Genomic DNA, 26,405 nt, shown 5'->3' on the forward strand with positions numbered 1-26,405 from the left:
ACTACGGGTCTTGGCCGCTTACGGCATTTACTCACTGGCGCGTTAGGTGACCGACACGGAGGATCTCTGCCAGTGATTCTACAGCTGGACTACACTTATAGTGCCAGCCTAGTACGCTTCTAGTGAGTTCACACTTAGTGACCGCATGTACATATGTGCTACTTTTCAGCTTTAGCACTTAGTCATTTTGTACTCTCTTTTTTGTGAAGAAGAAGAAGAAGCTTTCCATCTCTGTGTGCTTTGTGCTTGTCTTGTGTAGCTCTCTTGCATCCTCATTCTTTACATGGTATCAGAGCCTGGTGCAGGCAAGAGAGGCTAAGAGAGCAAGAGCATCACAATCCCTTCGTTCGCAATCCACGACCAGATGCCGAAGGCGCCTCGCGTAGCGGAAAAAAATTTAGGGGTTTTTTGCACAAGTTTCTGAACAGGTCTCCAAAGTGCAGTATACAGAGATTTACTGTACAAGTACAGTGGTTGTATGTACGCTTGATTGTGGACACTCGTTAGGGGTTTTTCGCACAAGTTTCTGAACAAGTCTCCAAAGTGCAGTATACAGAGATTTATTGTACAAGTACAGTGGTTGTATGTACGCTTGATTGTGGACACTCGTTAGGGGTTTTTCGCACAAGTTTCTAAACAGGTCTCCAAAGTGCAGTATACAGAGACTTACTGTACAAGTACAGTGGTTGATTGTGGACACTCGTTAGGGGTTTTTCGCACAAGTTTCTGAACAGGTTTCCAAAGTGCAGTATACAGAGATTTACTGTACAAGTACAGTGGTTGTATGTACGCTTGATTGTGGACCACGATAGCAGGTTCAGCAGATTTGCAGGTTTTTGCAGATTGCAGCTATTTTGTCTTAGTGCTTCAAGATGTCTGACGGTTTCAGTCAAATTGTTACTGAGAAGCTTGAGAAAAATAACTACCCTGCATGGAAGTTCAGAATAACAAATTTCCTAAAAGGAAAAGGTTATTGGGACTATGTAGAAGGAGACAATGAAAAGGAACCAGAGATTCCTGAGGCAAATGCTACAGCAGAACAAAGGAAAGCTTTGAGGGACTGGCAACAAGGCCAGAGCAAAGTGATGTATTGGCTTTCTATGAGCATCACAGATGGCATGATGGGCTATCTACAGGATGCTGAAACCCCCGCCATTGCATGGAGAAACTTAGGCAGAGTGTTCGAGGTGAACACCAAGGCCAGAAAGCTTCAACTAAAGTCAGAGCTAAATAGGGTTAAGAGGAACAACCTCTCAATCAATGATTATGCCTTGAAGATCAACAGTATCATTGAGGCTCTTGGATCTATTAAAGTCTCAGTGGAAGACGATGACATTGTCCGTGCATGCTTGGATGGTCTAGGAGATGAGTATGTACATTTTAGGTCTTCCATGAATACAAGAGACGACATCCCCGTGTTCCAAGATTTGATTTCTATGCTTATTCTTGAGGAGAAGAACCTTGACACATCTTCTTCTCATGGTAGAAATAATTCTGAACAGGCCTTCTATTCTAACTCCAACAGAGGTAGAGGTAGAGGTCGTGGTCGAGGCCCAAGGGGTTGCAGGGGCCAATTTCTGGAAGGTCAATCAAATCAAAACAATACAGGTGGCAGGGGAAACCAGTCTCAAGGCAGGGGGAGTCAAAGAGGTCGTGGTGCAGGATCAAGCAGGCAGCAACATACTCCAGATAGCAGAGAATGTTGGACTTGTGGTGAAAGAGGTCACATGTCACGTGACTGTCCAAAGGGAAAAGCAAGTGGAAAGAGAGAACAGGGCAACTATGCATCTACTAGCAGAGATGCACATGACAGCAAAAACGAGCGCATGTTTGTTATGCAGCATGTAATGAATACAATGACTGCAGAGAATTCCACCCAAGATGATGTTTGGTATGTGGATTCAAGTGCCTCTAATCACATGACGTCTCGTGGAGAGTGTTTTAGAGATATGCGCAAACCAGATGTGTCAGGCTATGTGCAGACAGGAGATGACACAGCTCACCCCATTGCTCATGTAGGGGACATACCTCTAAATACGAAGAGTGGGAAATCAAAGTACTTAGCAGATGTACTTCATGTCCCAAACATTACAAAGAATCTTGTTTCTGTTGGACAAATGGTTGAGCAGGGTTTGCAGGTTTGCTTCAATCCAAATGGTTGTTATGTAGAAGATTTCCATAATGGCTGTAAGCTGATCACAGAGGGCAAATGTGTGGGCAGAATGTTTACGCTAAATGTAGACATGCCTGAGGTAAAAGCTGCATTATTTGCATAGGGCACAGGTGTTGTGGCTGATGTTGACATTTGGCACAAACGCACTGGCCATGTCAATCAGCAGAGATTGCGCAGCATGCAATCAAAATAGATTGTAAAAGATTTGCCCAAATTCAAGGTGGATGGTATGCATAAAGTGTGTGCAGCATGCCAATTTGGAAAATAGTCAAAGGGCTCATTTCCACATGAGCGCAATGTATGTAAAAAGCCGCTTGAGGTGGTGCACACAGATTTTTGGGGTCCAACCGATACTGCAAGTATACATGGTTGCAGGTATTATGTCTCTTTCATTGATGACCATACAAGGAAAGTATGGGTCTACTTCATGCGTAACAAAAGTGAAGTGTTTGGTCACTTTCAAGACTTCAAAGTCATGATTGAGAAGGAGACAGATATGCAAATCAATACATTGAGGTCAGATGGAGGGGGAGAGTACTTCTCCAATGATTTTTCAGATTTTCTACGAATGCATGGTATACGCAGGCAGTTTACATGCAGATATACTCCACAACAGAATGGGGTCGCAGAAAGGAAAAACAGGCACATTGCAGAGGTTGCACGTGCATTGATGAATGAGAAGAACATGCCTCATCATTTCTGGGCTAAAGCCATAAATACAGTTGTGTACATTATGAACAGGACACCTACAGCCGCAGTGCATGATGTAACACCTGAGGAAAAGTTTACAGGTACAAAGCCTGATTTGGCACACTTGAAAGTGTTTGGCTGCATAGCTTACGTGCATGTACCAGATGAGTTGCATAGGAAATTGGATCCTAAAGCAGAGAAATGTATTCTTGTGGGATATTCCCTTGAACAAAAGGGGTACAAGTGCTACAATCCTACTACACGAGAATTACGAGTGAGCAGAGATGTAGTCTTTGATGAGATGAGCAGCTGGTACAGTAATGCACATGGCACTATTGGGGCTGATGTAAAAGATGATGTGGTTGTACAAAATGTGAGGCCACAGTCACAGGTTTTGAGTGGACCACAAGAGTCCTCTTCTCGTGGCTCTGTTGAGAAACCATGGAATGGTAGACTACGTACGCAGGTTACTCCACCAACAGGTACAGGGAATGTATCACGAAAAGGAAAGGAAAAGGTTGATGAACCTCTCTTTATGGCTGATGCATCATCAGGTTTTTCACATGTAGACATGGATTCAGTTGGTTCTGAACAAAGTCTTGATGAGGAATTTGGAATTCCGGCTGTCAGGCACCTGGTGTAAGGAAAGTACAAGACGATGCTAGAGGGCAAAGGAGTGACCCAGGACCGCGCAGATCTAATAGAGTCAGAAATCCAGTTCAAAAATTGACTTATGATGGGTACCTAGCGCATCACCAAGCCTACATGGATAAGGTGATACAAGATGTGGAGCCCACATGTTTTGAGGATGCAGTTGGAAATGTGCATTGGGATGATGCAATGAATGAAGAGATGGCTGCATTGGAAGCAAACGACACATGGGAGTTGGTGCCATTGCCAAGTGGCAAGAAAGCTATTGGCTGTAAATGGGTGTATAAAACCAAGCATAAGGCTGATAATAACATTGAGCGTCACAAGGCAAGTCTGGTCGCAAAGGGTTATCCACAGAAGTATGGCATAGACTATGAGGAGACCTTTGCTCCAGTGGCAAAGATGACGACTGTGAGAGCTGTCATAGCAGTGGCTGCATCTAGAGGATGGATTATGCATCAAATGGATGTAAAGAATGCCTTCTTGAATGGTGAGTTGCAAGAGGAAGAGTATATGGATCAGCCACCTGGTTATGTTGATCCAGGTTACCTAGATTATGTATGCAGACTTCTCAAAGCTTTGTATGGTTTGAAGCAGGGCTCTAGAGCATGGTATGACAGGATTTCCAAGTATCTTGTCAGTATTGGTTTTAGGAGAGCTCATGCTGATCATTCACTCTATGTACGTGAGAGTGATGTGGGGATTGTGGTCATTACCATATATGTAGATGACCTTATTATTGTTGGTGACAATGCTCTGGAGATTGACCATGTGAAGGGTCTTCTCAAACAGGAGTTTGAAATGAAAGATTTAGGCGAGTTGCGCTACTTTCTTGGCATTGAGGTGATCAGGACTCGAGAGGGTGTATGGCTATCACAGAGACAGTATGCTTTGGACATGTTGTCAAAGTATGGTATGGCTGATTGTAAGCCAATTTCTATTCCCTTGGATGTGAATTCAAAGCTGAGTGCAGAGAAGGGTGATGTTGTTGAGGATGTCAACATGTACAGGAAGAATGTGGGTAGTCTAATCTACTTGACTATCACGAGGCCAGACTTGAGCTACACAGTAGGCTTGGAGAGTCAGTTCATGCAGCTTCCGAGGAAGCCACATTTGGATGGAGTACGACGCACACTTAGGTATGTGCAAGGTACTCTTGACTACGCATTGTTCTATGCAGCAGATGCACCATTAGCATTGTATGGGTATACAGATGCAGATTGGGCAGGTATCATTGCTGATAGGAGATCTACGAGTGCTTCATGTTCTCTTTTGGGAGTGCTGCTATTACTTGGAGCAGCAAAAAGCAGCCTACGGTTGTTTTATCGAGCACAGAGGCCGAGTACAGAGGTGCAGCAGTTGCGGCATGCGAGGTAGCCTGGCTACGCACATTACTTGAGGACTTGGGAGTGCAGGTGGACCAGCAGATTGTCATTCATTGTGACAACCTCAGCAGCATGCAGTTGGCTAGGAACCTAGTGTTCCATGCAAGGACCAAACACATAGAGGTCCATTACCACTACGTTCGAGAGCGAGTGTTGGTGGGAGACATCGACTTGGTCTACGTCAGCACAGAGGAGCAGATAGCGGATATCTTTACCAAGGCCCTCGGAGCTGAGAAGCTTCGACATTTCCGGACTATGCTTGGACTCTGCGACATGCAGAGCTCGAGGGGGAGTGTTGAGATGTCGAGCTCTACACCTTGAGCTGGCATCCACTACGGGTCTTGGCCGCTTACGGCATTTACTCACTGACGCGTTAGGTGACTGACACGGAGGATCTCTGCCAGTGATTCTACAGCTGGACTACACTTATAATGCCAACCTAGTACGCTTCTAGCGAGTTCACACTTAGTGACCGCATGTACATATGTGCTACTTTTCAGCTTTAGCACTTAGTCATTTTGTACTCTCTTTTCTGTGAAGAAGAAGAAGAAGCTTTCCATCTCTGTGTGCTTTGTGCTTGTCTTGTGTAGCTCTCTTGCATCCTCATTCTTTACACTTGCCCCCAAAAGAACACCCGCCATGAGCCTCCTAGAGCTACCTTGGTAGAAATCCAAGAAGAGGAAAGTAGATCAAAGGTCTCAATGGGAGAAGTACTTACCCTTAGTGGAGTATGCCTAGAATAGCATTGTACATACTTCCACGGGAAAAGCACCTTTCGAGGTAATTGAGGGAAGATCCAAAAGTCCCCTGCTACTTAAAGTGAACGGGAAGATCTTCGCTACAGATGAGTATAGCCGAGACCTACAAGAATCTTTCCAAAAAATTAAGGATGCTATCTCCATCTCACAACAAAGGCAAAAGGTTGCTGCTGATAAGCACAGAAGAGACCAAGCCTTTAAAGAAAACGATTGGGTCTTACTTAAATTTCCCAAGGCTCGATTAAGGCACAACGATGGTCAAGAATCCTACGGGACACCAAAAGTACTATGCTAAGTTAGCAAAAAGGTACTATGGTCTCTTCCAGCTTCTAGACCAATCAATGACATGGCCTATCATGGTCTCTTCCAGCTTCTAGACCAATCAATGACATGGCCTATCATGTCAAGTTGCACAGTCATTGGCTCGTCATTGGCTCATACACAGTGCTTTTCATGTGAGCCTACTAAAGCCTTACAAAGGAGACCCACCTCAAGAACCAACTATTGAAGATCCACCAGAGATCAAGGACTAAGAAGAGGTGCTACAGCCCGATTCCATTCTCCGACATGAAGACAAGGTATTAAGAGGCGGTAAAAATATCCGACAGTATCTTATTAAGTTTAAGTAGATGGATGCAAGGCATATAATTAAAGGATAACCTAAACCTTGTCAATGCTTACAATGCTTCCCTAGAGTAAGCAAATGTACAAATGTTTAAAATGAACAAAGTTCTTCTTATAAGACTCTCTTTTTCTTTATTGTACACAAATGTTAAGTAGTATGCATGCTTAGGATTAAGTTTGAAGAGACGACGTCTCCCAAACCCCAAGTAGAGCTTGTCACTCTACTATGGAAGATTGATAGGACTAATGTGCAGACATGCTTGTGGTAGGTTAGGCTGTCAAGTACCAAATGGATTAGTCATCCATTTTGGGAGGATGTGGTAGGGTAAGATAGGGATCCTCTACCCGCTAGAAAAAGGACTAATGAATAGGCTTTATCTTCTCTACCCCATAGTTAAGGACGACTATGATTTCAAGAGAGAGATAATGTCATAATAACTACTATCTAATTCTCTTAAATGATTTTCTCATGTTAAACTGATCATTTAATATGGGGAAGTGCCAGGGGAGAAAAAGCTAGAATATTGATTAAGCTGACAAACATGCCACAGTAGGGATCCAAAGGAGGATCCAAAGGGGGGGGCCATCTGCAAAAGATCAATGTGCAACAATGGGCTTTAAAGACACTAAGGTTCAGCCCATTAAGACTTCCAAAATGCTAAGGTTCCAAAATTCAAAGGTTGTGTCCAATGGTCAAATCTTAGGGAAATTGGATGCTTTGTGAGTGTACACAAAATTCTTCAAGACTCTTACATAGGAGGGGGGAGCCCTGTAAGTAGGGGATGAGAGAGAAACGCACACACACACACACACACTCACAGGCTCCCTTTACACAAAGGGAATAGGGGACACATGTCAGCTCCCTAGCCCAATTGCCCACAAGGTGCACTCACATCCTTTTGGATGGCCATAGAGATGGACCAATGAGAATTAGGCTAGAGTAAATCTAGTTTAATTCATTTAAAAACACTTAAAAAAACAACCAATAAGAATTACTCTCTCTAGAAGACTATTGGTCAGTCTCCCAAGGGGTCCAATGAGCATTCAGTAGCCCAATGGCTTGCCTGCTTCCTATTGGCCAAAAGACAAAGGGATCCAATGAGAGTTTAGTTGCATTATTTAATTGCCTAAAGCTCTCACAAAAGGGGAAAGGGAGACACATGTCACAAGGCTATCACTTATGCTTCTCAATTATGATTGGCTAAGCTTTGCAGGGTCCAATGGGGTGCCAACAAGAGTAATTTTCAAGAGGGGTCGACCAAGAGAGAGAGGGGGCTGATTTTGGCAAGGCATTATCACACGCACACTCACACAATCTCATGTGTGAAGCAATAAGACTCTCTCTCTCTCTGCTTCTCAAGCTTTAATGGAAAGCTCATCATCTACTCCAAGCTTGTGAGAAGGGAGGCCTACACCAACAATTGTTGGCTTTGTGATGCAAATCCAACCAAGAGCCAAGCTTAAATGCATGCTCATCTCCTATACCATGCTAATTACTAAGCTATGCTAAGCTTTTATGAGTGATTATGTGAGGAGATATACTTGTTTCTCGTAAGACTACTCCTTCTTCCTCTCAATCTACTCTCATACCCCGCTAGCTCTCACCATCTTCGAAGGTGTGTGAGGTCTTGGGTCTGAGACCGTGAGGGAATTGATGTTGTGGTTTATAAGTGTTTGCTTAGTGCTTTAAGCTTCCATCTTCATTGCACTAGCTAGTTATTCAAGGAACACAAAGTTGTATTGTAAAATGTCTCGCTTGATGGGGAAAACCTATAATACAAAGCCTTTTGGAGGGGGACCGGCTCCATGTAAATCCAGCCCTCAACTGATGTCAATAGCGTAATTTCTCTCTCTTTCGAAGTATTGTTCATGCCTATCTAACTAGGTGTTATGCTTTTTGTTGCTCTCTCCATCCAAGCACTCTTGCTATGCTAATTAGGTATCTATTCTAATGAAATGCTCACTATGTATATACTATTTTTCGCTACACACAAGTTACTAGGCCATTAAATGTTACATTCTATGCTTGAACATTAAAGTAAAGAACAAAAGTACGTAAAGTGGAAGCATTTATAAAGGTGATGATAGTGTTGGGGTAAAGGCACAACATTGTTGGGATAAAGGCGGTGCGCCTTTGCCCGGGGGCGGACATCCGGTGTCCAACCACCCATCCACATGTGTGTACTCTTAATCTTCATATACATGATAATGGGAAGCTCCTCACTACCAGTTACTGAGGTTGCTCCACCCACACCAACTTGTGCTCTTCCCCTTCCCCTTATCGCGCGCGCACGCATGCATCGGCACACAGGCGCACTCACAAGTGATATCAGAGCTTTGGTTCAGCGGCGACGGTGGTCTATCGGTCGAGATAGAGCTTGGTCAGAGCTCGGCACTTCATGGCACCAGCTCGGGCTGATTCAGGACTGATCCGACACGGATCAGACGAGTTCGGTGAGATCACGGCTTCTCTACGCGCGCAGTCCCTCTCGAGCATGTGAGAGATCTTCAGACAGTGGAGATTTCTGAGCTCAAGAGCTTAGAGCTCTTCAGGGTTCGAGGAGGGGAGCATAAGAAGAAGCTTGGAATGCTTGTGTACACGTACACACACACACACACACACCGTGTAAGCAGGGCAGCGTGAACAGAGCCATAAGCAAGGTCGGTCGAGGGCTTGCAGGGAACAGAGCAGGTCGGGCAACCTATACAAAGAAAGGCCAAGCATTGACAGAATTGAAAGCTTTGGAAAAACAATGATCAAGGCCTTTGAGAAGATCTTTTGGAAGCTCAGGCTATGTAAGAAAATCTCGAGCAACCAAATCGGCCGAACAGGTCTCCACAGCTTGAGTAGGGGGGAAATTCGGGCAGCGGGACAGAGCTAGTCTCAGGCAGCAAGGTTGGGCCAATGGAAATTCGAGGGCAGCGCTGCTTCGTGGCCATAGTGCTTCATGGCATTTGGGGAGCAGCAGCATCGGCAGCAGTAGAGCAAAGGTCGGAATTGCAGGTCGACATTGCAAGGAAGTCAGGCTTGGCGCATTCGGCTATAACTGGGGAGTCGGGGATAGAGAATTTTGAGGCCGTGAGAAGCCACAACGGGAGTGGACAGAGTCGACAATAGCACTGGCAGCATCACCGTGTAGAATTGGGCAGTGCCAGAGGGAAGCAGAGCAGCGTTAGCCAGGTTTAAGCAAGTCAAAGGCATCGTATAGAGTTAGGCAAGGAGACTTTGAGCACCAGGCGCCGTGAGCAGAGCTCCCTCAGAGGACAAAGCCTGCAATTTAGTGAATTTTATTTTCTTTAAATACATGAGCCTTACATACTTTTTGTGTGCTAGGGCTTGCTCCCACGGGGGACCTCAACACCCCGACCGCCTCGACCACCCTTAGACTCCCCGACCCCCTACTCTCCCTGCAGCGATCGAGGCTCTCACGGGCCGCAACAGGTCGGTACCATCTGAAAAGCTTGAAACAAATCAAGAGCTTGAGAGATAGGAGGGATAGACAACTATTAGAGAGAGCGAAAGAGTGAGAGAAAGAGCGAGCGAGAGAGAGAGAGAGAGAGAGAGCGGATAGCCTTTCGGCTCAGACCCGGCATTGACGAGCACACTTTCTACGACTTCGGTTTCGGCTTTTGGCGGCTTGACACCGTTTTTCAGTGAGTAAGCCCGGACATCACCCAACATTGTCATCAGGTTCTCCTCAGTTGCGATTTTTTTGACAACTCGACATCGGTTTCGACACCGATTTCAGCGTTTTCTCGGTGTCTCGGTGATTTTCCTCTCCGACCTTGGCATCAACGGTTTAGCACTAGCTTTGAGCATTGACGACTCGGTGCATCGTTTTCGACACCGATTTGCGGCTATTTGACTAGCGCGCTTCCGTCCGGCGGAGGAAGCCAACATTGAGCGTTCTCTCTACAGTTTTGGCGCTTCCGTCCGACGACAGAAGACAGCATCAACTTTGACATTCTCCAGTTTCCAGCTCCGACGGCACATACCGACATTTTTGGCTCCAACGGCCCATTTCAGAGCGGGTTTTTCCTTGAGCGCACACAACTCTTGGCAAGTTTTTCCGATCGAAGTGTTTACCAATCGATGAGGTAGAAGTTGCAATTTTTTCGACGGTTTTGCTCACATGTTGCAGTGCAGCTTGTGCGGAGCACTAGAGAGCAATTTTTGCACGGTCTTGTGTAGTTTTATGCTATGTATGCATATGTGGATAAATCTTGACCTAGATGTCACTCGCAGGTAGCAGGTTTACAAGTTTCCAGCATTTTGGGACAGGTATACGTCCATAGAGCTACTCGATCAGGAGTAAGCCAGTTTGCCAGGCTTTTGGCATTGCATATAGACCATTTTGTGGATCTGTTTACTCAGACATTGATTGTCTGTTCTTTATGCGATTTAGTGAGACTTTTTTTAGTTTACTCAGTTTCCAGGGGAAACTCTACCAAATTTTCCCAGATTGTTGCCATGATTTATGCATATTTTCAGTTATCTCTTTGATGGTTTAGTGGTCGAGCTAGACTCCCACTTTGACAGTGGATCGAGTGTTTGTGAGTGCGTGGATGCGGTGCGCGTGCACAGAGAGTGCGAACGGGGAGAGAGGAAGAGAGAGAGAACGACACAGGATGTGGGTGGAGCTCCCAAATCTCAATGTATAAGTACCATGTGAGAATGTGAGTGAGAGCTCCTTATTCTTTGTATGTATAGAGAATAAGGAGATAAATGTGGGTAGCCGAACACTGGCTGGCGGACACGGGCAAAGCACGGTGAGGCAGACCGCCTTTACCTAACATTCTCCCACTAAAGGCTGTGTGCGGATAAGTGGCGAGCAGACTAGCCTACAACTAGTATATACAAGAGGTGAGAGAAGACGACTCTCAACCTATGCCGACTGGCTCACTCCAAACATGCTCTAGTGTAGATGCAACATGCATACCACTAGGGCTAGATCTATGATGACACTCATGATGTAGGTATCGAGTGACGACCTGCATGGATCCACAATGCACAATGCCAGTGTCAGTCATCACACGACTGACAACTCCCACTACAAATGCACCAACCGTATAAGCAAGATCAGGTCTCGAAACCAAAAGGTCAGACATGAGAGACCCAAAAGCCGACGAAACATGCACTATGTGTGCCAACCTATCCCTATCAGCAACCTCAGTGGCATATGCATCCTCATCAGGAACCACCTGACTATGCATCACCATGTCAGCATCCTCTGGCAAAGGCATATCTGCTGAGAATGATTGCAAAATCGAAAAATCAGCACCACTGCAATCACACACAGCTATTTGAAGGACATTGTCACCCTCAAACGTATCAAACGCATCATAGAACAATGCATCGATCTCTGGCTCAATTGATGTCACCTCAACTGATGACTGACAAAGCTATGCATCCCTAGAGATACCACTCTCTGCGTGAACATCACCACAAGACAAATGCACAAACTGCTCTCCTTGCAGCACATCCGCAATAGAGACACGCCTCGTCTCTCGCTCCAAACATGGCTGCAAATACATAGAGACTACACTACTCATGTGTTAGAAATATGCAAAGTGTATACCAGACCACTCCTAGCACCTCCGGCTATCATCAGTGATCCCCTATGCATCTGAAATGACCGCTCTCCAAGTAGTACACAATGTCCACTACTCTGCACAACAGGCGCACTGAAATGAGACTCTGACTGAGTCCTAGTACATAACGTACATCTCGTAGTGTAAGCAATGCACCGCTAGGTAAAGACATGCATACATCTCCAGCACCCTCTATGTCATATACTGAACCATCAGTAAACTGCACACAACCAAGTCTCCTACTAGAGAAAGAGCAAAAGAAATCACGACCTGGCATCCGTGAAAAACTACATGCTCGTCTAGTAGAAAACGCGTAGACAATGTGCTATCCCAAGACACAAAGTAGTCTGAAGGCAAGCTAGACTCAAAAGTGACATGCCCGTCACATGCATACTCTCTAGCATCTGTCCTCATAGTAGCACCATGCATCTGCCTCTTCCGCTGCCTCATACGCCTGAAGCAACGGTGCCTAGTATGTCCCTTGTGGCCACAATACCAACATGTCAGTCGCCGTGAACAAGAATCGCTTCTCATGGCCATGCCAAACAATGGCAAACAATACTCAAGATCACAAAACTCTCCCACCTGAGAGCAAACCACTATCTCAAGCAAAAAAAGTGAGCAAATTGTTAAGTTCACAAGCCTCTACAATAGGCAAACAAATTTGACAAAATTTTGGCAGAGTCTCCCTTGTAACTGGAGCAAAAACTCAACAGTAAACCGCAACCGCAAATGGAGACAACACAAAATGCCCAAATGGCCAAATCCGGGAATGTAGTCGTCCGGAATCACCTCACAAAGTCATACAAAGAGCAAGCACGCTCTAGTCGAAGTACCACTGAACGGAATATTGACAAAACCTATCAACTTGTTTGCATAAACAAGCTTCAATGGATGCGCATAAACAAGTGCTCAACTACGAGCGTCAACCATGCATCCAAAATACTTAGCCATGATGGCTCCACATCTCCACATCTGTTCTCACATAGAGTATACATCAACACAAAACCATGTGCCGAGAAACTGCATACGGATGTACCTTAGTCCAAGAACCACATCCCAAATCAACAATTGCAAGTTAAATCAGCACCCAATGGACTCCACAATGTGACGTACATATCCCCATACTCAATCTACACAATGATTTGCACTATACAAGCCCTTAACTGTCAAAACTTTTATGTCTCAAAAAAATGCAGGTTGCTGCAGAAAATTCAGAGATCATAATTTCAAAATTCTGATATCACATTGCATCCGGAACATTGACAAACCCTGGGGTAGACCCCTAGATCATATAGATCTGAGTCCGAGTGTGCAAGATATGCCAAAAAAACACTGTTTTCGGCTCAAAAACGCAGCAAAAACTTGCTGCTATTGCAGAAAGTTCAGAGGTCAAAATCAGCTCAAATCAACATCACCATTCTCTGAAGCATGCCAAAACCATAGGTTACACCCTGACCTTGCATAAATCGCATTCCGTGTGCAAAAGTTATACGAAAAACATTGTTTTGGAGCCCGAAAAATGACGTGCGGAAATGAAAATCTGCATTCTTCTTGCAATTATGGCTGCAAATAACCATACACACTTGCAATACACTCTTCCTCAAGCTTGGGAATGCCCCTCAAACTTCCATGAGCACAGATCTGGTGGTTGCTCACCGATCTCAAGCTTCCACCGAAAGCGAGCTCACCATAGTCGAAAGCTCACTTATCTGTAGCACTCCATCTATCGTGAAGCCAAAGCTCTGATACCAATTGTGAGTGCGTGGATGTGGTGCGCGTGCGTAGAGAGTGCGAAGGGGAGAGAGGAAGAGAGAGAGAAGGACACAGGATGTGGGTGGAGCTCCCAAACCTCACTGTATGAGTATCATGTGAGAATGTGAGTGAGAGCTCCTTATTCTTTGTATGTATAAAGAATAAGGAGATAAATGTGGGCAGCCAAACATTGGCCGGCGGACACGGGCAAAGCACAATGAGACACACCACCTTTACCTAACAGTGTTTACTCTCACTTTGACAGGTTTTGTCAGTTTGGACACAGTTTGGTGTTTCCCAATGCCGCTAGTGACACATCCATAAGCGATGGGTAGTCCTGATGATGCAGTGATTACAAATAAGGTAGGGGGGATGACTACAACCAGGTTTGTGCAAATTTGTCAGCGTTTGGGCATCTCATGTTCAGGCTTGTTAGTGTCGAGGCCCGATCTAGCAGCTACAGTGGGAACATTTGTACCAGGGGTAGTCAGTCGTATGGTGACTGACACTAGCATGATGCTTCATGGAGCTTTGTAGACCATATAGAGTTGTCTACAAGATTTACAAGTAGGCTCGAGCATGGGTATGCACACTCGCCTACTACCAGAGCTGATACGACTGCGTGTAGATCGATAGAGTGAGCCAATGGGCATAGGTTGAGAGAGTCTCTCACTTAGTTTCTTGTACATACTAGAAGTTTAGCTAGTAGACCTCACTTATCGGTGCATCACCTTTAAGTAAGAGATTTTTGGGGTAAAGACACAACATTGTTGGGGTAAAGGTGTTGTGCCTTTGCCCAACGCCAAACGTCTGGTGTTCGGCCGCCCATCCACATGTGTACATACCCCTATTCTTCATATACATGAGAATAAGGAGCTCTTTACTACTAGTTCAGGAGGTCGCTCCACCCACACCGACTTTTGCTCTTCCCCTTCCCCTCACGCACCGCACCGCGCACACATCCACGCACATGCACACTCGTAGATAGATGTATGCATAGAAACATTGATGATGAGTCAGCAAAATGCAAAAATGCACTTTTTTGTACTTAATTCTATGTTCAAAAGGATATTTTTGGGTGTAAAAAAACCATAGAATTTGTTCAAGAAATCATTGATGTTTATGGGGAAAATGGGCTCATGGTCTAGAAATTCTTTTACCTTGTGTGAAATGGGGTTCACCTTGCAAATATGTTGTTTTTGGTGAAACTGGGCACTCTTTTGGCTTTGAGAGCTCATCATGACCATATAGTCAAAAGTTGTGTATGTTTCTTTTTTTTTCCACATAAAGTGTGGTGCTAGCTATTAGGCCAAAGGAACCTTGGTTGAGTCTGAAAGGGTGTATGTGTTGATAAAAAGTGGTGCAACTCTTTGTATCAATATGTGGAGGAAAGTCTATAAGTTAGACGTGGCTTGCATATGTAGCAAGCCTTATCTAATTTGTATGATGAATACCAGTATCATTCTGACTCTTTCTATGTAATGATCCTTTGACCTTCTGTACCTTACCTATGTGTGATGTAGTATGTCTTATGTGTTATTTTTTGACATTTCACACTCGTAACACGAGCGACCATGATCAACCATGAAACAACATAACCTATGGAGTCAGGGTCCATGGCGCTGACTACTGAGGCACGGCAGGTACCATGTTTTGGCAGACAAGGTCTCATGGTCCGCCTTCTCCCATTGCCGCTCCGCCAAGGCAAAAATGAGGGTTGCGCTAGTTTCGCATAATTCGAAATGCCACTCCAATGCAATCGGAAGACCAATGCGAAGAAAGGGCATTTGAGAGGAAACAATCAAAGTCACAAACAAATCTGCACAAGTGGACCCAACAAAATTAATTCGTTACGTGGATGCACACCGAGGGTCCAAATCAACATCAAATTTTTTGCAAATAGTCCCTCCTTCTCCAAACCACAATTATGACCTGGATTGTGTGGATTCATATGAACCACTGCTCCCTGTAGTAGTTGAATTCAGTCTTGAAGGGACTGCTGCCACAACTTCGATAACTATGCCAACGATAATTGTGGTTCAAGATCCTATCTCTTTTGGAACCTCTATTTTGGATTCACTCGAATCAACGAGAGGACCTAGTGGGGCTACATGATTCTTATCCTAAATCCCTACTATCACAACCGCACTTTTTCCGACTGGACTCGCAACACTAGGAGTTTTGATATGGCAAGATATGGTAGTCAGCATCAGTGGCTCAAGTACAACAATCAGTGAGTAAATCCAATGAAGATGCGGATTCACATATACGATCCTTTCAAAAGTGATATGCACTACTAGATGGCAATAGTAATGTGGTGCATAAAGAAGCGGTATTTGAAACCACACTGAGTGTGAAAGCTTCAAAGTGTCTTGCAAAATAACCGATTGACTATTTCAAAACCTTTGCGGAGATTATTGTAGCAGTCCTGAAGTGATTCCATACGGTGAAAATGACCCTATAGATATTGGAGCGCTTATAGTTGTGCAAGCAAAAAAGATCTAATGTAGAGAGTTACATGGCTATGTTTTCCACGCTACTTTAGAGAATGGGAATAGCACGCCCAACAAATGAGAAGTTGAATTCCTATTATGTTCAAGGATTGCAAAATAGGTGTCGAACCTCACTAGCTATTATTGACCTGGAAAAGGTATCATTGAAAAGGGGCATGCTAGCAGCACAACTAGCAAAGAGATATTTGTGTGTACCTCAATTAAAGAAATCCAAGAAACAGTCAGCAGACATTGACTCCAAGACACGGATGGTATATTAGAAGAGGATGAGAGCTTAGATGAGTATGAAGATCCTTTTGCACGATCAACAAGAGCAAGGAAGTCAAAAGGAATAACCTGGCAATAGTGGCAAGAAAGGGGAAGACCTCCAAAGCGAACACCTCAAAATTACATTGTACTAAGTGTTGGAATGAGGGTGGTCATATGACTAGTGATTGAGCACGAAACAAACTTTGGTGTGATGTTTGTTAGATGAAGAATCGTAACACCATCCAGTGCCGATATAATTCCATGAACATGGAAAATTGGCAATGTTAAGTATGGAGCCTGATTTACCCTTGTAATTTTCTGTGGTAAAAGCGCACATTTGTAAGGTCCCCATTATGAGGAGAAGCCATCGTGCATGAAGGAAAATCACTTGCCGAAAACCAAAATTTTCACGGCCAAAAATCAAGGGCCACTTTAGGGGCCTCAGGGGCGAAAGCCCCCTGAGACTTTCTTTTTTTCCCTCGCCGGAATATTATGGCCAGACGGCGGCCGAAAAGTAGTCGGAAATCGACCAGTCGGTTGGCCGGTGGCCAGTAGTCAATGGCCGGTGGCCGGTGATCAGAAGTCAATGGCCGGTGGCCGGTGGCCGAATTCAAAAGCGGATTTGTCTACATATGGGCGGATTGGAGGGTCCGATTTGGACTTATTCACACAAGGATGGCTACACATGGCTGCCTCTCGTGAGAGAGGGCAGCCCTTTTGGCCTATAAAAGGAGGCCATTTCTACACACATTTTATAGTGTGAAGTTGATGCAACAAGGTGAGTGTGAGGAGGTGAGAGTGAAGCAAGGCGGGAGCTCCAAAAGGGTATAATCCCTTTGTAAACTACTTCTTGTTTTGAAGTACTAAAGCCATTGAGTGGCTGCTTTCTCGTGGACGTAGCCCACATTGGGTGAACCACGTATATCGTGTGTACTCTCTCTCTCTCTCTCTCTCTCTCTCTCTCTCTCTCTCTCTCTCTCTCTCTCTCTCTCTCTCTCTACTCTATAATCTCGTGTATGTAAATCTGTCTCTCTCCATTAAGTAATCGACTCAATTATCTATTTAGCTACATCTTATTTCCTAACAACTGGTATCAGAGCAAGGTTTGCTCGTAGCTAAATTATCTCAAGGAAAGGATTCCTTGAATTGAGTGGAAGTTATGGCGGAGGAAGGGAAGCTCAAGATTGAGAAGTTCAATGGCAAAAACTACCAACATTCGAAGATGCAGATTGAAGACTATCTCTACCAGAAGGACCTCTATTTGCCACTAGGCGGTCTTGCAAAGAAGCCCGCAACGATGGCAGATGAAGCATGGATTGTCCTTGATGTCCTTGATCGAAAGGCACTGGGAACAATCCGATTAAGTTTAGCGTCAATGGTAGCCTTCAATGTTTCAGAGGTGAAGACCACGGAGGACTTGATGAAGTCACTTGACGACTTCTACGAGAAACCATCGGCATCCAATAAGGTATTTCTTATGAAGCGCTTGTTCAATCTAAAGATGGTAGAGAATGGTTCATTTGCAGAACACCTAAATGACTTTAACACAAACATAAGTCAACTTCGATCGGTGAAAATAAATTTCGATGACGAAGTGCGAGCTCTCCTTATACCATCATCTCTACCAGATAGTTGGGACAGCCTTGTGATGGCTGTAAGTAATTCTATTTCTGGCACAAATACTCTTAAGTTTGATGATGTTGTGGGTGTTCTCCTAAGCAAGGAAATACGAAGGAGAAGCACAAGAGAATCATCAAGTGCTGCACTATCAGTAGAAACAAGAGGAAGGCCTAAGGAGAGATTCAAAAACCAAAAGGGTCGTGATCGCTCAAGGCGGAGCAAGTCACGCACAAAGTCAGTTCTTGAATGTTGGAACTGCGGCAAGAAGGACCACGTCAAGAAGGATTGCTGGTCCAAGAAGAAGAAGGAGACAGAGTCTCAAGACAACAAGCCAACATCGAAGGCCAATGTGGCAGGTAAAGTAGAGCAAGATGCTCTAATTCTCTCATTAGACAATGTGTCTAATTCCTAGATAGTAGATTCCGGGGCTTCATTCCATGCGACACCACACAAGCAACATTTCCAAGACTACACCAAAGGTAATTTTGGGTATGTATACTTGGGAGATGATGAAGCTTGTGAGATTGTCGTCAAAGGTACAGTTTCTGTCAAAACTGCTAATGGAAATGAATGAAAGCTTAAAGATGTTAGGCATGTTTCTTCTCTTCGCAAAAATTTGATCTCTACAGGACAATTGGATGATGAAGGTCACAACATTGCATTCGAAAACAAACGGTGGAAGATCTCAAAGGGATCTTTGGTGGCTTCCAAAGGAGAAAAGGTCGGTACACTTTACTTGTGTACTGTTAGCACGCAACCTTCAGCTTGTGCAGCAACTACAGAAGTTGACAGTGCGGTGTGGCACTACCGGCTTGGGCATATGAGTGCCAAAGGAATGCAAATCCTTCAAACAAAGAAGCTTCTACCAGGTTTGAAAGAAGTGGACTTAGAGTTCTGTGAAGATTTTGTTTATGGTAAACAAAAGAGGGTGAAATTTCAAAAATCAGGAAATGAAAGAAAAAATAAAAAACTTGAGCTGGTTCATTCTGATGTTTGGGGTCCTGCAAGTACACCATCACTTGGTGGCTCATTGTACTATATAACATTCATAAACGATGCGACTAGAAAAACATGGTTTATGTTATGAAGAATAAATCCGATGTATTTTCCATATTTCAAAGGTGGAAAGCCTTTGTGGAGAATGAAACAGGTACCAAGGTTAAATGCCTCAGATCTGACAATGGAGGTGAATATTGCAACCAAGCTTTTGAAAGCTTTTGTGCTAGCAATGGCATTCGGAGGCAAAGGACAACCCCAAGGACACCTCAACAAAATGGGATTTCAGAAAGGATGAACAGGACAATCATGGAGCGAGCACGAAGCATGCGGCTACATGCTGGCCTACCGCTTGAGCTTTGGGCGGAAGCTGTAAGTACGTCTGTGTACTTAATCAATCGGTCACCCTCAACGGCATTGGATGGGGGAGTTCCATAAGAGGCATGGACAGGTAAACCGGTGAATTATGCATTTCTCAAAGTGTTTGGGTGTGATGCTTTCATGCACATAGATAGAATCCTAAGATCAAAGCTAGATGCAAAGTCCAAAAAGTGTTTCTTCATTGGCTATGGAGAAGGTGACTTTGGGTATCACCTATGGAATCCTGAAGATGGTAAAATCTTAAGGAGTAGGGATGTAATTTTTAACGAACAAAATATGTACAAAGATTACTTGGAAAGAAATCAAACAAAAGAAACAGGTGATGAGTACATGGAGCTTGAGGACGGTGAAGACTCAAGGACTACAAATGGTGACAATGTGCAACAACGTCAACCAAATGAGGAGTCTCAACCTATTCCCCGAAGATCTACAAGAGCAAGTAGACCTCCAGAAAGGTTTGTTCCTTCCTTCAACCATCTCTTGATCTTAGATTCTGGAGAGCCGGAATCATACGAAGAAGCTATGCAACATGAATCCAAAGAAGAATGGACGAAGAGCATGCAAGTGGAGATGGAATCACTACATCGCAACCAAACATGGGAATTAGTTGAGTTGCCTAAAGGTAAGCGGGCACTTCAAAACAAATGGGTGTACAAGGTGAAGGAAGAAGAAGGTGGGAAGAAAAGCTACAAGTCTAGGCTTGTGGTAAAAGGGTTTTCTCAAAAGAAAGGTATTGACTTCAATGAAATATTTTCTCCTGTTGTGTAAAAATGAACTCAATTAGACTTGTCTTAAGCCTTGTGGCTGCTCATGATCTAAATCTCGAGCAAATGGATGTAAACACGGCATTCCCTCATGGTGACTTAGAGGAGGAAATCTACATGCTTCAACCAAAGGGGTATGAAGTAAAAGGTAAGGAGAAAATGATTTACAAATTAAAGAAGAGCTTGTATGGTTTAAAGTAAGCATCAAGACAATGGTACTTGAAGTTTGATCGATGGATGTTGGATCATGGATTCACAAGATGCAACTTGGATCACTGCGTCTACACAAAGAATTTGGGAGATGGGAAATTCATCATCCTAATGTTGTATGTTGATGACATGCTCTTGCAAGTGCTAACATGCAGGACATCAAAGACCTAAAAGAGGCGCTGTCTAAATCTTTTTCAATGAAAGATTTAGGTGCTGCAAAGAGGATACTTGGTATGAAAATATCAAGGGACAGGACGAAGAAGACAATAAAGCTATCTCAAGAGGATTACATCAAGAAGGTGCTAGAAAGGTTGCAATGCAAAATGCAAAACCAGTTTCTACACCTTTGGCTGGTCACTTTAAACTAACGAAGGATATGTGTCCAAAGACACAAGAGGAGATAGCCTATATGTCTAAAGTTCCATATGCTACGACGGTAGGTTCTCTAATGTATGCTATGGTCTCGACAAGGCCAGACATTGCACATGCAGTGGGAGTTGTGAGTAGGTTCATGGATAACCCAGGTAAAGAGCATTGGCAAGCTGTGAAGTGGATACTTAGGTATCTAAAAGGGACAATAACAAATGCTTTGTATTTTGGAGGAGCTGATATTTTTCATCAAGGGTATGCTGATGCAGATATGGTAGGTGACAAAGATACTCGAAGGAGCACTACGGGCTATGTATTCACAGTTGGAGGCACAGCAATAAGCTGGGCTTCAAAGTTGCAAAAAGTGGTCTCACTTTCTACCACAGAAGCAGAGTATGTAGCAATGACGGAGGCAAGCAAAAAAATTATGTGGCTTCACAGATTCTTAGAAGAGCTTGGATTCAAACAAGACAATTGTGTCTTGTACAGTGATAGCCAAAGCGCTATTCATCTTGTGAAGAACTCAGCCTTTCATTCAAGGAAAAAGCACATTGAGGTGAGATATCACTTCATAGGCACTCTTTTGGAAGAGGGATAGCTAAAGCTAGGAAAGGTGCATACAAGTGAAAATCCTGCAGACATGTTTACAAAGGTGGTCAATAAGGAGAAGTTGAGCTTTTGCTCATCCTCAATCGGCATTCAAGGATAAGAAGCCAGAATGGAAAGTAGTCACACAGGTTTGGTTTTGAGATCAGTCTCCAAGTGGGAGATTGTTAAGTATGGAGCCTGATTTACCCTTGTAATTTTCTGTGGTAAAAGCGCACATTTGTAAGGCCCCCATTATGAGGAGAAGCCATCGTGCATGAAGGAAAATCACTCGCCGAAAACCAAAATTTTCACGGCCAAAAATCAGGCGTTGGAATATTCCTTTTTGCCAGAATATTATGGCCGGACGGCGGCCGAAAAGTGGTCAGAAATCAACCGGTCGGTTGGCCGGTGGCCGGTGGCCAGTGATCGGAAGTCAATGGCCGGTGGCCGGTGGCCGAATTCAAAAGTGGATTTGTCTACACAAGGGCGGCCACACATGGGCGGATTGGAGGGTCCGCTTTGGACTTATTCACACAAGGACGGCTACACATGGCTGCCTCTCATGAGAGAGGGCAACCCTTTTGGCCTATAAAAGGAGGTCATTTCTACACGTGAAGTTGATGCAACAAGGTGAGTGTGAGGAGGTGAGAGTGAAGCAAGGTGGGAGCTCCAAAAGGGTATAATCCTTTTGTAAACCACTTCTTGTTTTGAAGTACTAAAGCCATTGAGTGGCTGCTTTCCCGTGGACGTAGCCCACATTGGGTGAACCACATATATCGTGTGTACTCTCTCTCTCTCTCTCTCTCTCTCTCTCTCTACTCTATTCTATAATCTCGTGTATGTAAATCTGTCTCTCTCCATTAATAATCTACTCAATTATCTATTTAGCTACATCTTATTTCCTAACAGGCAAACCCATCAAAATCATCAACCAAGTAATCGACCAATGCGGCCCAAGTTTCCCAAAAAGCATAGCGGAAGGAGACTCGGAAAAATTATGCAAGCTCTTCAAATGAGGGAAGCCAATTTGGAGGTTGAGGTGGATATGGTCAAGGTGCAGGTCAACCTAATTTCTACCCACCTAGATAAAAGCATCGTTAATTTTGTTTGGATGATGATCATTGGTACAACGAGTGTAAGGAAGCTGCAAAATATGATAAAGCGAAAAAAAGAAAGAACCCAACACAAACATGGTGTCCATTGAGATAATGGAGACAACAAACAAAGAAACGAATGAAGAATAAAAAATATCCATTTTTAGATAATGGCAACAACATATGAAGAAGCAAAAAAATTTGATCCGAAAGTACAAGTAAGGAAGTTCATCCGAGTCAAAAGGCGGTTTTGAAACCAACAATTGAAGATCTTATAATTTTTCTAAAGCAAGTTGTGAGATGAGCAAAGAAGAAGTCAATATTTTTATTGCAAAGTTCTTCCTAAGCCAGACCAAGGGTAATCCCGGACTAGCAAGGCAATTTCACAAGAACTAGGCCAGATCTTCCATGAAAAATCCCACCAATTTTGTTTCTAGAGGAACGGGTATAACCAAAACCGCATAAGCCAGTGGTGGGATAAAAAGGGAAATAAATGGACTCTAGAATGTGACTTGTCTTACCATCATTTGAAGATGATGTTGACCAAAGCACGAGTCCTATTATCTTCAGATTGGGAATGGATTTCCATGTTTTTGTTGATGCTTCCGACATCACAATTGGAAGTGTATGATTACAAGAAACCATTAATGGATGGTTCCAACTAGTCTGTTATGCTAGTAGACGACTCTCTAGAGCTGCAAAGGATTATTTGATGATGATGAAGGGAGAATGTCTAAGAATGGTTTATTCTATGAAGAAGTTTCAAAATTATTTTCTTGCAAAATTATTTTACTTTCATGTGGATCGCTCGGTATTGTTGTTCCTTGTTTGGCAATAAAATTTGGTGGGCAAATAGGCCAGGTGGATGATTCTACTGTAGGAATTTAAATTTAAAGTGATGCATCGTTTGGGTACACAATATGTAGTTGGAGATTATTTATCTCTATTGGATTGAGGGGAAGCACCAACTGGTGTTGAAGATGAATTGTTAGATACAATCAATGCAAAGCTGAAGCGAAAGAAAAAGGCAATGTGCAAAATGAGGAAGTTGTTCCGAATCCAAAAAATCTTTCATGGACATAGTATGAGGAGATGATGTTCTTTTTGTAGGAAGGCATTATATCGGCCCAATTGATTGTAAATCAAAGGAAAAGGGTGGAATTGAAGAGTAATGTCTTTGAAATTCTATTGGCTTATCTTTAGTATAGAGATCTTTGGGGAGTATTGTTGTAGTGTGTCCCAGGATCGGAACAACGAGCAATACTCAAGGAGGCTCATGAAGGTATTGTTGATGGTCATCTATCCGAGACCTTAACAACTATGAAATAATTTCAAGTTGGGCTTTTGTGGCCTACAATATATACAGATGCAATTAGGTTTGCAGGCCAATGTGATGTTTGCAAGACATTTGGATAGCTAGTGAATAAGGATAGATTACCACTTAATCCAATTCTGCCACTTGAACCGTTCCAAAAGTGGGATTTGGACTTTATAATGAGGTGGTATGGGGTGGTCAACAAGAGAAGCAACCTATAAACGCTCCTCTAAGGCTCCTGTGCTATTCAACTAGGGCTGGGGCAACCACAAGCACAAAACACAACGACAAACCCACATCCCAAGGATAGAGGCACCACCTAATTATGTGTTGCGAACTAGGATGCAAGAGATATTTTGCCACAACCAAGAAGATGCACAACAAAACACACACAAGAAATCTTATGCCAAAGATGTAGAGCAAGGAGGAGAGAGAGAGGAATGGAGCTTGAGCAATGCCTAGTTTTTGCAATTTTCAAGGTGATGTTGTTTATGATGCTATCACAAAGCTTGCACAAAACTAACCAATGCTTAGTGAATGCTAAACACTGCTAGCACACACACACTATCTTAGGATGTGGGAAACCTCTCACCACAATACCCACTTACAATGGACAAGAATTTGGTGAGCGATGAAAACGCATCAACCACTTTCCCAAACAAGCACAAATGATAGAACTTAAAGATACAAGTCTAATTATATCTTACCCGTGGTAGCTCCAAAAATTATGAAACCATTTGAGGAGATTATTCAACTTGTGGGCTACATTTTTCAAATTGACCACTTCTTCAAAATTGGATTGGACGTGGATGTGAAAATTTCCACCAAAATACCTATTTTTCCTCATTGCGAAAGTCTTCTAGTGGTGCTCCTTTTGTTGAATTTGTATAAGGCTCCAAGAGTGAGCCCCTCCTTGCATGAGATCATGACTAATAGATTCTTAATTGTTTGAAAACATGCATAGATTAGGATTATTCATAAATATGATAAACGGATATGATGAAAAAAAACAGGTTAGTCCATATACAATACATGGAATCTAATATAGTGTCACCTGTATATAAATATAAAATGAAATATATGTGTGTGTGTGTGTGTGTGTGTGTGTGTGTGTGTGTGTGAATATATAGGAAATCAAGTGAGGGTACCCTCATTTGTATTTAATAATGTAATTTTATTTACTTGAAGTAAGAGAAAATACATGTAAAAAATACTTATCTATGGCAAAGAAAGCATAACTAAGTGAAAAGAAATTTTGTGCATTTTCTTGGAGTGGGTTCACACAAATCTTTAGGAGGCTTGCATGAATACGTCAATTTATAAAATAGAGATATGAACAATAGTAGAAAAAATTATCATAGCAATGAGCCAATATGTGTAGCATACTTAGGCAAATAACGCACACCTAGGTATAAAAAATTTATATGACTATCAAAATAATAAAATAAAATAAATATGTTTAGGCCCTCCATACAATGAAATATTTACACACGAATGGGTCCTAATATCTTTTTACTTTTATTTTTATTTATTTTTTGGCTCAACTAGCCCAATGACTAGCTAGTTGAGGGTTTTCAAGGAGTTATGGGGAAAGTCCCCTAACTCACACATGCCTATGTATAATGAAAAGGTGAGGATAGCCATAGTGTTTAGGTGAGGATAGCCATAGTGTTTAGGTGATTTTGGTTGGGTGAGGTAGCTCATTATAGCATATACGTATAGGCAAAAAATGGCTATCAATATGACCAATCAAACCAATAGCAAACAATCTAAATAAAGATACATTGTGACTTGTATGGATTATAGTACAAAGTGGTTCAAAGCTTGGCGGTGTTTGACATGCAAAAGGGATACTATATAAGTGTGGCAAAGTCTTTGGTCCCACTTTTACTTGTTGTTTGCATGTGTGTTTCCTATTCGCGTGCTCTGCTTAGCTCTGTGCAATTCTGCTTGTCGCACAACTTAGCGTAGTTCACCGCTTTTTCTGTGCAAGTCCTTGACCTCCTTGTGTACAACCACAGGATGACACCAGTTGCGGGATCTATGAGCATGAAGACTCTAACCCCCTCAATCATCAAATGACAGAGGCTATGAAGGTTGGCTGGAGCGCAGAGGACTAGTGGAGTATACATTAATTAACTAGGTGCAGGGATAGCCCCATCCCCATACTCTTTTGATCTTGCAAGTGCTAGTAGGCGAAGGACAGTCAAGGCATTGTGCATCTTCATGGTGAGCCCCATCAATTGTCAACACAATTGGTACAAACAAAAATGTTGTCTATCTTCCACAGGTGTGATTGTCCCTATAGACAAGACGACCATGCAAGATATGATTACAGCTTTTGGAAACCCAACCAGCAACGAGTTCAGACTACAAGGGTGTCAGGATGTGGAAGTACGAGAGTGCCTTCAATGGGTGCTAGAGGGAGTATGTATGATGACCAAGGCTTGAGAAGAGGCTGAATGCCTTGTGAACAACACAGTCTGTGTTTATCAAAACATGGCATACTATTATTGATGCGGACCAGACTGTGTCCACACCAATTTTTGTTCCCGTATCTACTTTTTTGGTTATCGTGCCAGTGACAACAGGCTTTGGGCCAGCTATGGCTATTGTAGTTTTTACTCAATCTACATTTGAAGGAGCAGCAGGAAGACAAGAGGGGACACAAGTGGTTG

The sequence above is a fragment of the Adiantum capillus-veneris genome, chromosome 19 (assembly GCF_014529385.1).
Source record: "Adiantum capillus-veneris isolate H3 chromosome 19, ASM1452938v2, whole genome shotgun sequence".
In the NCBI taxonomy this organism is placed as follows: Eukaryota; Viridiplantae; Streptophyta; class Polypodiopsida; order Polypodiales; family Pteridaceae; genus Adiantum; species Adiantum capillus-veneris.